The sequence below is a fragment of the Bos taurus genome, chromosome 14, assembly GCF_002263795.3.
Source record: "Bos taurus isolate L1 Dominette 01449 registration number 42190680 breed Hereford chromosome 14, ARS-UCD2.0, whole genome shotgun sequence".
In the NCBI taxonomy this organism is placed as follows: Eukaryota; Metazoa; Chordata; class Mammalia; order Artiodactyla; family Bovidae; genus Bos; species Bos taurus.
The window spans coordinates 75,548,078-75,560,978 of record NC_037341.1 but is presented as its reverse complement, the minus strand read 5'-3'; the positions used below and the strand labels follow the sequence as shown (position 1 = coordinate 75,560,978).

Sequence of the window (12,901 nt, the reverse complement as noted above, 5' to 3'; positions counted from 1 at the left end):
TTCTGTCCTTTATTGTGCCATCTTTGCATGAAATGTTCCCTTGGTATCTCTGACTTTCTTGAAGAGATCTTGAGTCTTTCCCATTCTATTATTTTCCTCTATTTCTTTGCCCTGATCACTGAGGAAGGCTTTCTTATCTCTCCTTGCTATACTTTGGAACTCTACATTCAATTGGGTTTATCTTTCCTTTTCTCCTTTGCTTTTCACTTCTCTTCTTTTCATGGCTATTTGCAAGGCCTCCTCAGACAGCCATTTTGCTTTTTTGCATATCTTTTTCTTGGGGATGGTCTTGATCCCTTTCTCCTTTACAATGTTACAAACCTTCTTCCACAGTTCATCAAGCACTCTGTCTATCAGATCTAGTCCCTTTAATCTATTTGTCACTTCCACTGTATAATCATAAGGGATTTGATTCAGGTCATACCTGAATTGTCTAATGGTTTTCCCTACTTTCCTCGATTTAAATCTCAATTTGGCAATAAGAATTTCATGATTTGAGCCACAGTCAGCTCCTGGTCTTGTTTTTGCTGACTATAGAGCTTCTTCATTGTTGCCTGCAAAGAATATAATCAATCTGATTTTGGTGTTGACCACTGGTGATGTCCATGTGTAGAGTCTTCTCTTGTGTTGTTGGAAGAAGGTGTTTGCTATGACCAATGCATTCTCTTGGCAAATTCTATTAGTCTTTGCCCTGTGTCACTGTGTAATCCAAGGCCTAATTTGCCTGTTACTCCAGGTGTTTCTTGACTTCCTACTTTTGCATTCCAGTCCCTTTAATGAAAAGCACATGGTTTTTGGATATTAGTTCTAGAAGGTCTTGTAGGTCTTCATAGAACTGTACAACTTCAGCTTCTTCTGCATTAGTGGTTGGGGCATAGGCTTGGATTACTGTGATATTGAATGGTTTGCCTTGGAAATGAACAGAACAGAGATCATTCTGTCATTTTTGAGATTGTATCCAAGTACTGTATTTCCCACTCTTGTTGACTATGATGAAGTTTCTTAAGTTAGACTTCCAATTTCCACAGAGACTGGGAGATAGGTTCTCTGTCTTGATTACACTTCAAAGGGATGGCTTTAAGGTCCTTGAGGAAGACATTCCTGGGTTGTAAAACAGGCAAGAGGTTACATTTACATCTCAAAGGAGCAGTGAATTTACAGTTAAAATTTTCTAAAGTGAATGCTCTAAAAAACGGTCAGGGATTTATCATCAGGAATAAACCTACTTAAAGTTTAGTTAGATTGAGGGAAATATTAAGACCTTCTTGGTCAATCACCAGAGAGGAGATTTACATCTCAAAGGAGCAGTGAATTTACAATTACAATTTTCTAAAGTGAATGCTCTAAGAAACAGACAGGGGCTTATCATCAGGAATAAACGTGTCTAAAGTTTAGTGAGATTGAGGGAAATGTTAAGACCTTCTTGGTCAATCACCTGAGAATTTAAAGAGCTGAAACCTTGACAATCAAGCTTTAGGGAGGCAAAGAGCAGAAAAGTTGTAGTGACGTTGGCAGCAAGAGGTCTGTGTTCTCCCAAAACACCATCGCAAAGGCAGCATAGTTGGGCTTCTCTGGTAGCTCAGAGGGTAAAGTGTCTGCCTACAAAGCAGGAGAACTGGGTTTGATCCCTGGGTTGGAAAGATCTCCTGGAGAAGGAAATGGCAGCCCACTCCAGTACTCTTGTCTGGAAAATCCCACGGATGGGGGAGCCTAGTAGGCTACAGTCCATGGGGTCGCAAAGAGTCGGACACGACCCAGCGACTTCACTTTCACTTGCTTTCTAACTATGTCTTGGCTGTATCTTTGCAGTTACTTAAAAACTATCAAAAATATCATTTTGACCCAGTTTAGATGGAGTGCATATATATTCATTTTTTCATTCATTCAGCAAGTGTTTACTGAGTGTTTACAATGTACCAGACACTTTCTAAACATAGAGATTTATTCATTAGTGAAGAAAATATTCAAAACTCTCTGTATTTAAATACATAGCAAGTCAACAGATGGGACCAAAATAATTAAACAAAATATTTAGCAGTGGCATCAACCAGATGATGGAGTAGGAATCTTCTTTTACCTTTCTTTAGGATGTTTCTACCATCATTTCCCCACAGAAACTTTATTTTGTCAACAGTCTGCAGGTGAGAGTACTTTTTTGGGAGTTCAAATTTCTAGTAGCGAAGTTCTAGCATACCATTAGAGCAATATCTATATCTGTATATAATATATCTGAGAATGGGTGTGTTAAAGAGGGGAGAAGAATGGTTTCCCGTCATCTGCATCATCCCTTTCCCAAGGCAGCAGAGCTCAGGGCCATGCAGTTTCTCCCGTGGAGGAATGCAAGAACTCAGTGAATGAGTACCCTCCTTCCAGCTCTTCGGACACTGCTAAAGAGGCTCACTTCTTTCTTGCTGTACCTCGAATACTGAAATTATAAAAATGAGAGGGAGGGGGAAGGGAGTGTTTCTCAGAATTCATCACAGGGCAGCAGAAGCTTTATGAACTCCATCAAAAAGTCTACCCATGAGCCACTTGGGATGCCTCAACTGTGATTCTACCAACTGGCACATGAGAGCCCTTAATATTAATCCTCTGTGTTCCTCACCCCTCCCCACGTTTTAGATTCCCCATGCAGCCTCATGCACAATGGTAAGAAGCTTTGGCAGAGGGCTAACACACATGCACAGAAGGCTTGCCGCCTCTGTGGGATCGGAAGAAGCCCATACTTCAGAATTCGGGTCCTGCCCTAAGGGAAACAAACGGGAGGCTCTCAACCCCCAGTCTAGCATTGCAGAATTGAGAGATGGCATGCCACTTTAAATATCCCCTCTCCAGAAGGAGCAGGTAGCGTGGAGCAGGTACATTCAAAGAAAAGTTTTGAGAAAGGCTCAGAATCTCTAGTTAGGCTCACTTGTGAAGGCATTTCTCTATGAACACTAAAGGTCGGTAAAGACTGGAGGAGATGAGCGCTTCTTCAAATGTAGAGACAGTAGTGCAAGACTTTGAGGAGCATGAATGGCCAAAGACACCTGAGCCCCAAAGGTACACAGGGCACACAGTGATTTTTCCATAACCAGCCCCCTAAAAAGGAAATCTAAGGTACCTGGCAAATAATTCAAAATAACTATTTTAGGAAGCTCAGCGAGTTACAAAAAACACAAACAGACCACTCAATGAGATCAGGAATAAATGTGTATGTAAAATGAAAAGTTCAACACAGAGAAATCATTAAAAAATACAAAAGTTCAAGACCTGAAGAATAAATTGAATGAAATGAAAGTGTCAACATCATATTTAAACAAGCAGAATAAAAAAATATCTGAGCTAGTCCATGACATTTATGATATACCATCAAATGAACTAATGTCTTCATTATGGGAGTTTCAGATATAGAAGAGAGGGAGAAAGAGGCAGAACATTTATTTAAAGAGATAGTGACTGAAAATTTTCCAAATCTGGAGACAAATATGGACAACCAAGTGCATACAGATGAAAGGTCCAAAATGATATTTAGCCCAAAGAGGATTTCACTGACAAATCAAACCTTAAAAAAAAAAAAAAAATAGAGAGAGAGACAGTTTTGAAAGTAGCAAGAGAAAAGAGAGGGAGATCATAGAAAAGGAAGCATCAATAAGATTACTAGCTGATTTCTTAGCAGACAACTTACAGGGCAGGAGGCGTGGCATGGGCCTTCCAAGACTAAAAAGAGCTGATGGAATTCATGCTGACTGGACCTGTTTTAAAAGAAATTTGAAAGGGAGTTCTTCATACTGAAATGAAGCTAATTTAGTAACAATAAAACAAATAAAGTACAAAGTAAAGGCAAGTATATAGCCAAATTCAACATACTCTTTTGATGCAATAGCAGTTTATGAATTACTTTTAGTACAAGTATAAACTTTAAAAGACAAAAGTACTAAAAAAAAGCTATAGTTACAATAACTTGGTAATGGGTATACAATTTAAAAAGACATAAATTGTCAATCTTGAATAAAATAGAGCAGAAGTAAAACAGTTCCTTATGCAATTGAAGTTGTCATTATCAGCTTAAAATAGGCTGTTACAACTATCAGAAATTTATGGAAGCCTCATGTTAAAGTGAAAGATGCTCAGTCGTGTCCTTCTCTTTGCGACCCTATGGACTATACAGTTCATGGAATTCTCCAGGCCAGAATACTGGAGTGGGTAGCCTTTCCCTTCTCCAGGGGACCTTCTCAACTCAGGGATTGAGTCCAGGTCTCCTGTATTGCAGGGAGATTCCTTACCAGCTGAACCATAAGGGAAGCCCAAGAATACTGGAGTGGGTAGCCTCCCCCTTCTCCAGCGGATCTTCCCGATCCAGGAATTGAACAGAGGTCTCCTGCATTGTAGGTGGATTCTTTACCAACTGAGCTATCAGGGAAGTCCAAGCTACATGTTAACCATAAATCAAAAACCTATAGCAGACACACAAACACACAAAAGATTGTTGTCATTGTCTGCCGCTCAGTTGTGTCAGACTCTGTGATCCCGTGGACTGCAGCACACCAGGCTTCCCTGTCTTTCACCATCTCCCAGAATTTGCTCAAACTCACATCCATTGAGTCGGTGATACCATCCAATCATCTCATCTTCCATTGTCCCCTTCTCCTCTTGCCTTCAATCTTTCCCAGCACCAGGGTCTTTTCTAATGAATAGGCTCTTTACATCAGTTGGCCAAAGTATTGGAGCTTCAGCTTCAGTATCAGTCCTTACAATGAATATTCAGGACTGATTTCCTTCAGGATGGACTGGTTTCAACTCCTTGCAGTCCAAGGGATACTCAAGAGTCTTCTCCAACACCACAGGTTAAAAGCATCAATTCTTTGGTGCTCAGCTTTCTTTATAGTCCAATTCTCATATCCATACATGACTACTAGAAAAACCATAGCTTTGACTAGATGGATCTTTGTTGGCAAAGTGATGTCTCTGCTTTTTAATATGCTGTCTAGGTTGGTCATAGCTTTTCTTCCAAGGAGCAATAAAGAAATTAAGATATGTCATTACAGAAAATCATCAAATCACAAGCAAAATAGCAAGCAAGAAAGAAGTGAATTTTAAAAAAAAATCAGAAAGCAATGAACAAATTGACAACAGAAAGCCCTTACCTAGCAATAATTCTTTATTTTAAATAGATTAACTTCTCCAATTATAAAATATAGAGTGAATAGATTAAAAAAAGAAAACACACACACTGTATACTCTCTATAAGAGATTCATTTCAGTTTCAAGAACACATTGGCTTAAAGTGAATGTATGGAAGAACTACTCCAAATATTCCAAGCAAATGGAAACCAAAAAAATAAAGAAGATGTGATATACATATATATATGAATATGCATATACATAGATATAGAATATAATAATTCCATTCTATTAATTAATATAATTCTATTATTCTGTATAATATATATAATAGAATAATACTCAGGCATTTGCAGCAACATGGATGGATTTAGAGGGTATTGAAACTGTTAGTCACTCAGTCATGTCTGACTCTTTGTGACCCCAGGGACTGTAGTCTGCCAGCCTCCTCTGTCCATGGAATTCTCCAGGCAAGAATATTGGAATGGGCTACCATTTCCTTCTTTAGGGGATCTTCCCCACCCAGGAATTGAACCCTAGTCTCCTGCATTGCAGGCAGATTCTTTACCATCTGAGCCACCAGTGAAGCTTAGAGGGTACTAGGTTAATTGAAATAAATCAGACCAAGAAAAATGATTCCCATGTGATTTCACTTATTTGTGGAATCTAAAAACCCAAATCAAACAACAAACAAAACAAAACAGAGACAGGCCCATAGTTATACAGAATAAACTGGTGGTTGCCAAGGAGAAGGGTTGTTGTTATTCAGATACTCTTTGTGACCCCATTGACTCCAGCAGATCAGACCTCCCTGACCTTCACTACTCCTGAAGTTTACGCAAACTCTTGTCCATTGAGTAGATGATGCCATTCAACCATCTCATTCTCTGTCACCACCTTCTGCTCTCAATCTTTCCCCACATCAGGGTCTTTTCCAATGAGTCAGCTCTTTGCATCAGATGGCTAAAGAACTGGAGCTTCAGCTTTAGCATCAGTCCTTCCAATAAGTATTCAGGGTAGATTTCCTTTAGGATGGACTGCGATGTGCCCTAGTTGGCCCGTATTAGGGCGGGTGGGTTCTTAGCATGTGGAGCCGTAGTTCCCTGACCAGGGATTGAATCTGGGCTCCCTCCATTGAAAGTGTGGAGTCTTAACCACTGGACTGCCAGGGAAGTCCCAAGAAGGGTGGTAGGGGGACAGAGAAAATAGGTGAATGGATTAAAAGGTGTAAACCTTCAAATCTAAAATAAATGAATCATTTATTACATTATGCGACATAATGTATATGTCAGGAATGGAATTGATGATATTGTAATACTTTATATGTTGCAGGATAATAACTGGTCATACTGTACTGATCATTTCATAATATATAAGTGTATTCAATTACTAAGTTGTCCACTTGAAATTAATGTAATATTGTGTGTTAATTATAACTAATGGAAAGAATTAGTTCTAATTCTAATTAAATAAAGCACATCACTAAAGACAAATAGATCATAGAAGAAATAAAAAGGGAAAATAAAAAATATCTTGAGACAAACAGAAATGAAAGCACAGCATACCAAATCTCATGGGATGCCCCAAAGCAGTTCTGAGATGTGTTTATAAGAAATAATTTCAGTAAGAAAAAGGAAAGATCTCAAATAACCTATTTTTGCTTCTCAAGGAACTAGAAAAATAACAAACTTGGCCCAAAGTAAGTAGAAGGGAGGAAATATTAACAAAAGCCAGAGCAGAAATAAGTGAAATAGAAACCAGACAAAAATACAATATATGAAACTAAGAGTTTCGTTTTTTTTTTTTTTTTTGAAAAGATGAACAAATAAGAAACATTTTTGGTAGACCAAGACAAAAAGATGTCTCAAATTCAGAAATGTAACAATGGATATTGCAACAGATACCACAAATACTATGGGTCATAAGTGACTATTATGAATAATTATACACCAAAAAATTGGATAACCTAATAGAAATGGATACAATTCTATAAGCATGCAACCTAACAAGCCTGAATCAGGATGAAACCAAAAATCTGTATAGAGCAATAGTGAGTAAGGAGATTGAGTCAATAATGAGAAACCTCCCAGCAAGAAAAGTCGAGGGCAGATGATTTCTCTGGTGAATTCTGATAAATTAACACCAATACTTCTCAAACTCTTTTAAAAAAAGGAAGAGGAGGGTACATTCCCCAAATTCATTTTATACATCCAGCATTACTTTATAGCAAGACTATATGGACGTCAAATGAAAAGAAAATTACAAGCGAATGTCTCTGACAAAAAACAGACCACAAAAATCCTCAGCAAAGTACTACTAACTGAATTTGACAGCCCACTAAAAGGATCATGCAATGCAATCAAGTGAGATTTATCCCTGGGATGCAGGGATGGCTAATACATGTGAATCAATCAATACACGTACCACAGTAACAAAATTGTGAAAGTGTTAATTACTCAAGTCATGTCTAATTCTTTGCAACCCCATGGACTGTAGCCCATCCGGCTCTTCTATCCATGAAATTCTCCAGGCAAGAATGCTGGAGTGAGTAGCTATTTCCTTCTCCAGGGGATTTTCCTGATCCAGGGATCAAATCTGGGTCTCCTGTACTGCAGGGAGATTCTTTTTTTTTTTATCCAGGTGACTGGGGAAGGTTTGCAAGAGGGGATTTAATTGCCAAGAACCCAGTTAGAAGGCGGAGGTGCCAGTCGAGGCGGTGGCCGGCCGGGGGCTGGTCCTGGTGGAGGAGCGTCCTGGGGTGTGCTAGCCCGGGTGAGCTCGCTTACTCTGTGGCATGTCAGAGATCAAGGCAGACGCCAAAGTTGGTGTTGGTGATGGAGCCCACGATGGTCTTGTCGACGTCGCAGGTCAGGCCCCGCTCACAGGGACACTTGTAGTCAACCCCATAGAGCGTAAAGGCGGAGCTCTCGCTGTTCCTGCTGGCCTTGGGTGCGCAGCCGGCCAGGCTCAGGCCGTCTTCCCGGTAGCAGCACTTGCTGTGAGCTCACCCTCATCCAGGTTGATTATGATTCCCCGGGGGTCGGGAACTGCATAGACTACTGCACGGGCGACGAGCAGAAGGCCGAGGACCTTCTCCATGATGAGTGGGCACAGCTGGTGTAGGTTGCAACCGGCAGATCAGGTCAGGTGGCAAAAGACAGATTCTTTACTCTCTATGCCACCAGGGGCACCCACCATATTAACAAAATGAAGGATACAAATCATATGATTATCTCAATAGATTATGGAAAAAACATTTGACAAAATTCAACATAAAAACTTTCTATGAGGTGGGTATAGAAGGGATATACCTTCTATAATAGAGCAAATTTTTTTATTGCTGTGATAAATGTCATGGGAATTTAAATAGGAATTGCATTAAATCTATAGATTGCCTTGACAGTACGGATATTTTAACAATGTTAATTCTTCCAATCTGTGAACATGGGATATCTTTCCTTTTGTTTGAATCTTCTTTAGTTTCTTTCTTCAAAATATTTTTCAGTGTATGGATTTTTCACCTCCTTGATTAAATTCATCCCCAAGTATTTTATTATTTTTGATATAATTTTAAATGATAGAGTTGTATTTCTTTTTCAGGTTGTTCTTTGTTAGTGTATGCTGCTAAGTCGCTTCAGTCGTGTCCGACTCTGTGCGACCCCATAGACGGCAGCCCACCAGGCTCCCCCGTCCCTGGGATTCTCCAGGCAAGAACACTGGAGTGGGTTGCCATTTCCTTCTCCAATGCATGAAAGTGAAAAGTGAAAGTGAAGTTGCTCAGTTGTGTCCGACTCTTTGCAACCCCATGGACTGCAGCCTACCAGGCTCCTCAATCCATGGGGTTTTCTAGACAAAAGTACTGGAGTAGGGTGCCATTGCCTTCTCCGGTTAGTGTATAGAAACACAATCAATTTTGGGGGGTTAATTTTGTATTTTATAACTTTGCTGAATTTGCTTATTAGTTCTATCATTTGTGTGTGTGTGTGTGTGAAATCTTAAGACTTTTTTTTTTGCATAAGATTTACATTCAGCAGAGACTGCTTTACTTCTTTTCCAACTTGGATCCATTTTATTTCTCTTTTGTCCAATTGCTCTGGTTAAAACATCCAGTATTGTTAATAGGAGTGGACATCTTTGTCCTGTTTCTGATCTTACATAAAAAGCTTCTATTTATTTACTATTACTATTTTATTTTTTTTTACTATTGCATATGATAGCAGCAATGGGCTTTTCTTATAAAATCTCTATTATAGAAGGTACGTTCCTTCTATACCCACCTTGTAGAAAGTTTTTATGTTGAAAAAGAAAAAGTTATATGCAGGGTGGACCAATGTGGGGAGAATCTGGAGTTGGCTGCAGCATGAGTGGGTGATGATATGAGTGTAATTATGGAAGGAAAGAATTATTAAACCTCAGCCAAAGAGGACGACTAAGGAGACATTTTGAAAACTGGGGTAACCACAATTTTACTTAATTCACAATTTTGAATAGCACTAATCCTATATTCCTTGTCAAGAAGGCTGTAGATTGATAACTCTCAGCAGCCCCTCCATGCAAAGCTGTTTCATAGTTGGTTGTTTGGTTGCTAAGTCATGTCCTACTCTTTTAAGACCCTATGTAGTATAGCCCACCAGGCTCCTGTGTCCATGGGATTTCCCAGGCAAGAATACTGGAGTGGATTGCTGTGTCTTCCTCTGGGGGATCGTCCCGACCCACAGACTGAACCTGGGTCTCCTGCATTGCAGGCAGATTGTTTATGCTGAATCACCAGGGAAGCTCATAAAGCTGCCTATTCTCTACAGATTCCAAATATCTACACATAATTCTACTCTTACATGGTTCTAGTATTTCTATAGTGAGTTTTCAGATTATTTCTGGTTTTCCAAATTTTCATTAATGAACATATGCTAGATTTTAGTCCCTTCAGTCGTGTCCGACTCTTTGCGACCCTATGGACTACAGCCAACCAAGCTCCTCTGTCCGTGGGGATTCTCCAGTCAAGAGTACTACAGTGGGTGGCCATGCCCTCCTCCAGGGGATCTTCCTGACCCAAGGATCGAATCCAGGTAACCTGCATTGCAGGCAGATTCTTTACCACTGAGCCACCAGGGAAGCCTTTCTAAAACAGAAGAAAAAACAATAAAAATGTAAGTTCTCAAGGTTAAATAAAGCAATATATTTATTTATATACTGAAAGCCATTGTGGTTTCAGGAAATTGTGTCCTATTAGTTCTACCTCTTTTAAGTTTTCTAGCCTAAAATAATATCAAAACAACTTCCAATAAACACTCGATGCAAGGAGAATAGATGTAGAAATAGGATTTCCTTCACCTTTGTTAAGAAGGATATTCTATAGCTTTCCTGTATGTGGTCAGCTTGTTTAAAAAGTGGTTTAGGGTGACATGCTCACACATGTTTCTAACTTGACTGGTTAGTATTTACTTTTCAGCTTGTTGAAGGTCTCTCTAATTGGATAGAAAATGTTAGTTACTCACCACAACATAAAATAGTGGAAGGTGACCTGAGGAAAGCACTTTACTAGTCTCTTGGGAAATAAAATTACTTATCTGTAATTGTTTTGCTAGCTGAAGAAATATATCAGACTGCCATTTCTACATGAATTTTCTGGATATGATGTGACCTACGACTTTAATGTCAATGGAAAGAAGCTCTTGTAGAGTTTCTCAGCCTTTTGCATGCTCTAGTTAACCTGAGGGACCTTTCAGCTATAATTCGTAGAGAAAGACTGCAGAATGACGTGGAGGAGGGAAGCACTGAATTGTAAGTCATATGCCAGCAGGCAGGTAACAAATTATGGACAGAAGCATTGGGAATAAGAAAAAAGAAAAGTAAAATATCCCCCTATCACCTTACCTAAAAGCAGACAGTGTCACGGGACATTGATGAAGTAAATGTCATAAAATTCCAGAGTGTTGTCTGGAGCTTGGGTGAGACACGTAATTAATTGCTCATTCATTCAATGACTGCTTGTGGCTCACCTACATTGTATGAAGGACCGTGTCAGGCAATGGAGATGCATCCGTAAGCCAGGTAGACACGGTCCCTGTATTTAGATAGAATATGCAATTAAACAAGCAATAACATGTTGGAGAGAGGTAAACTGTATTTCGAGACTTGTACAAAAATCGACATCTTATCTCATTTTGGGAGAATTTAGAACGACGAAAAGGCATGAATAATAAATAAGGAGTTCAGTGGACTTCCCTGGTGACTCAGACAGTAAAGCGTCTGTCTACAATGCGGGAGACCCGGGTTCGATCCCTGGGTCGGGAAGATCCCCTGGAGAAGGAAATGGCAACCCACTCCAGTACTATTGCCTGGAAAATCCCACGGACAGAGGAGCCTGGTAGGCTACAGTCCACGGGGTCACAAAGAGTCAGACACGACTGAACGACTTCACTTATGGTGCTCCAGAAAGAAGAAACAGTATGTAAAAAGACCAGAGAGACAAGAAACTGGGCTGAAGAGAAGGAAATTCAGGATGACTGGTGCAGAGCACCATGTTAAATTGGAATTGACACCCAAATAAGTCCAAGTGCATTCTTCTTTCTACAATGATTTATCAAATGCCTAACAGTTTTTGATCTAAGATACAAAAATAAAATATTTTCTAAACTTTAGTATCTTCAGTTATGGAAAATAAAATAAAACCAACAGTAACACAGAGTGAAAAGTGATATAATTGTGAGAGCCTGAAGCTCTAAAGAAACACATAAGTAGGAAAATAAGGAGGAAAGTCTAAGAACTGAAAAAGTTTTAAGAGGTGATTCTTGGATCGAATCTTAAAGGGCCATGGGGAGTTGATTAAGGAGGGGAAGGAAGTGCATTTAAGCAGTGGGACAGCGTGTCCAGTGGTTTAGAGACAAGAGAGAACAAGATACATTTCGAACTGTGAGTGGGATGTTTTTACTACAGTAGCATTTTCCAAAGTACGCCTCAGGAAACATCCTGTAAGAAAGAAGGTCTGAAACAGGTATATTGTCTGTCCCATTCTTGGAAAGTCACAATGCCCATTAGCTCAGTAAAAGATCTGAAAATATCTACAATGAATAACATAACACTGTTTGGTTCAGCATTTTTTCAAAATTGCTTTATCTTAGAACTTCCTCTATTATCCTCCTTTTTTGTGGGGGGAGGGATCAGGTGTTGAAACCAATTAAGAATCTATGAAACACAGTTTGGAATTGATAGCAGGACCTCCCTAAACTGGGTGGCAGGGAGTGTCAGAGGATGAGGCCACAGAAGCAACTGCTACAGGTTAGATCACAAAGGCCTTGGTCTGCCCGTCTTGTTGTTAGGGAAGAACGTAACTGGTCTTTCTTCCAGTTGAAAGGAGCCCCACTCGATGATATACCAGGCCTTAGCACTCGCTCCACTCTAAGGGGGTTGGGAACCACCTCTCTGAGAGGTAAATTAGGAAATATTTAAATGGAAGTTTGGGCATATGGTCATCATATTTCCTCTTTTCAACTTAGCTTTTATTGACTATAGTAAGAACACTTGACGTGGGATCTATTTTCTTTAGTTATTGAGCGCACAATACAACATTGTCGATCACAGTATCAGTGCTATACAGCAGATATATAGTCTACTCATCTTCCGGAACTGAAACTTTGTACCTGCTGAATAGCAACTCCCCATCTCTTCCTCCCCCAGCCCAAGAAATCACCATTCTACTCTCTTTTTTTAGATGTCTGACTATTTTAGACTCCTCGCATGAGTAGTATCATGCAGTATGTCCTTCATTGAGTGGTTTGTCTCATTTAGCATAATATCC

The 12,901-nt window shown here is 39.6% G+C and overlaps 1 protein-coding gene and 1 pseudogene across 3 annotated transcripts in view; one reads left to right on the top strand and one right to left on the bottom strand.

Annotated features, from left to right (window-relative positions):
• Nucleotides 1–12,901, top strand: part of CNBD1 (cyclic nucleotide binding domain containing 1) — a 506,340-nt gene that overhangs the window by 220,788 nt on the left and 272,651 nt on the right. The gene's annotated exons all lie outside the window — the stretch shown is intronic.
• LOC783984 (colipase-like) lies at nt 7,832–8,202 on the bottom strand (annotated as a pseudogene).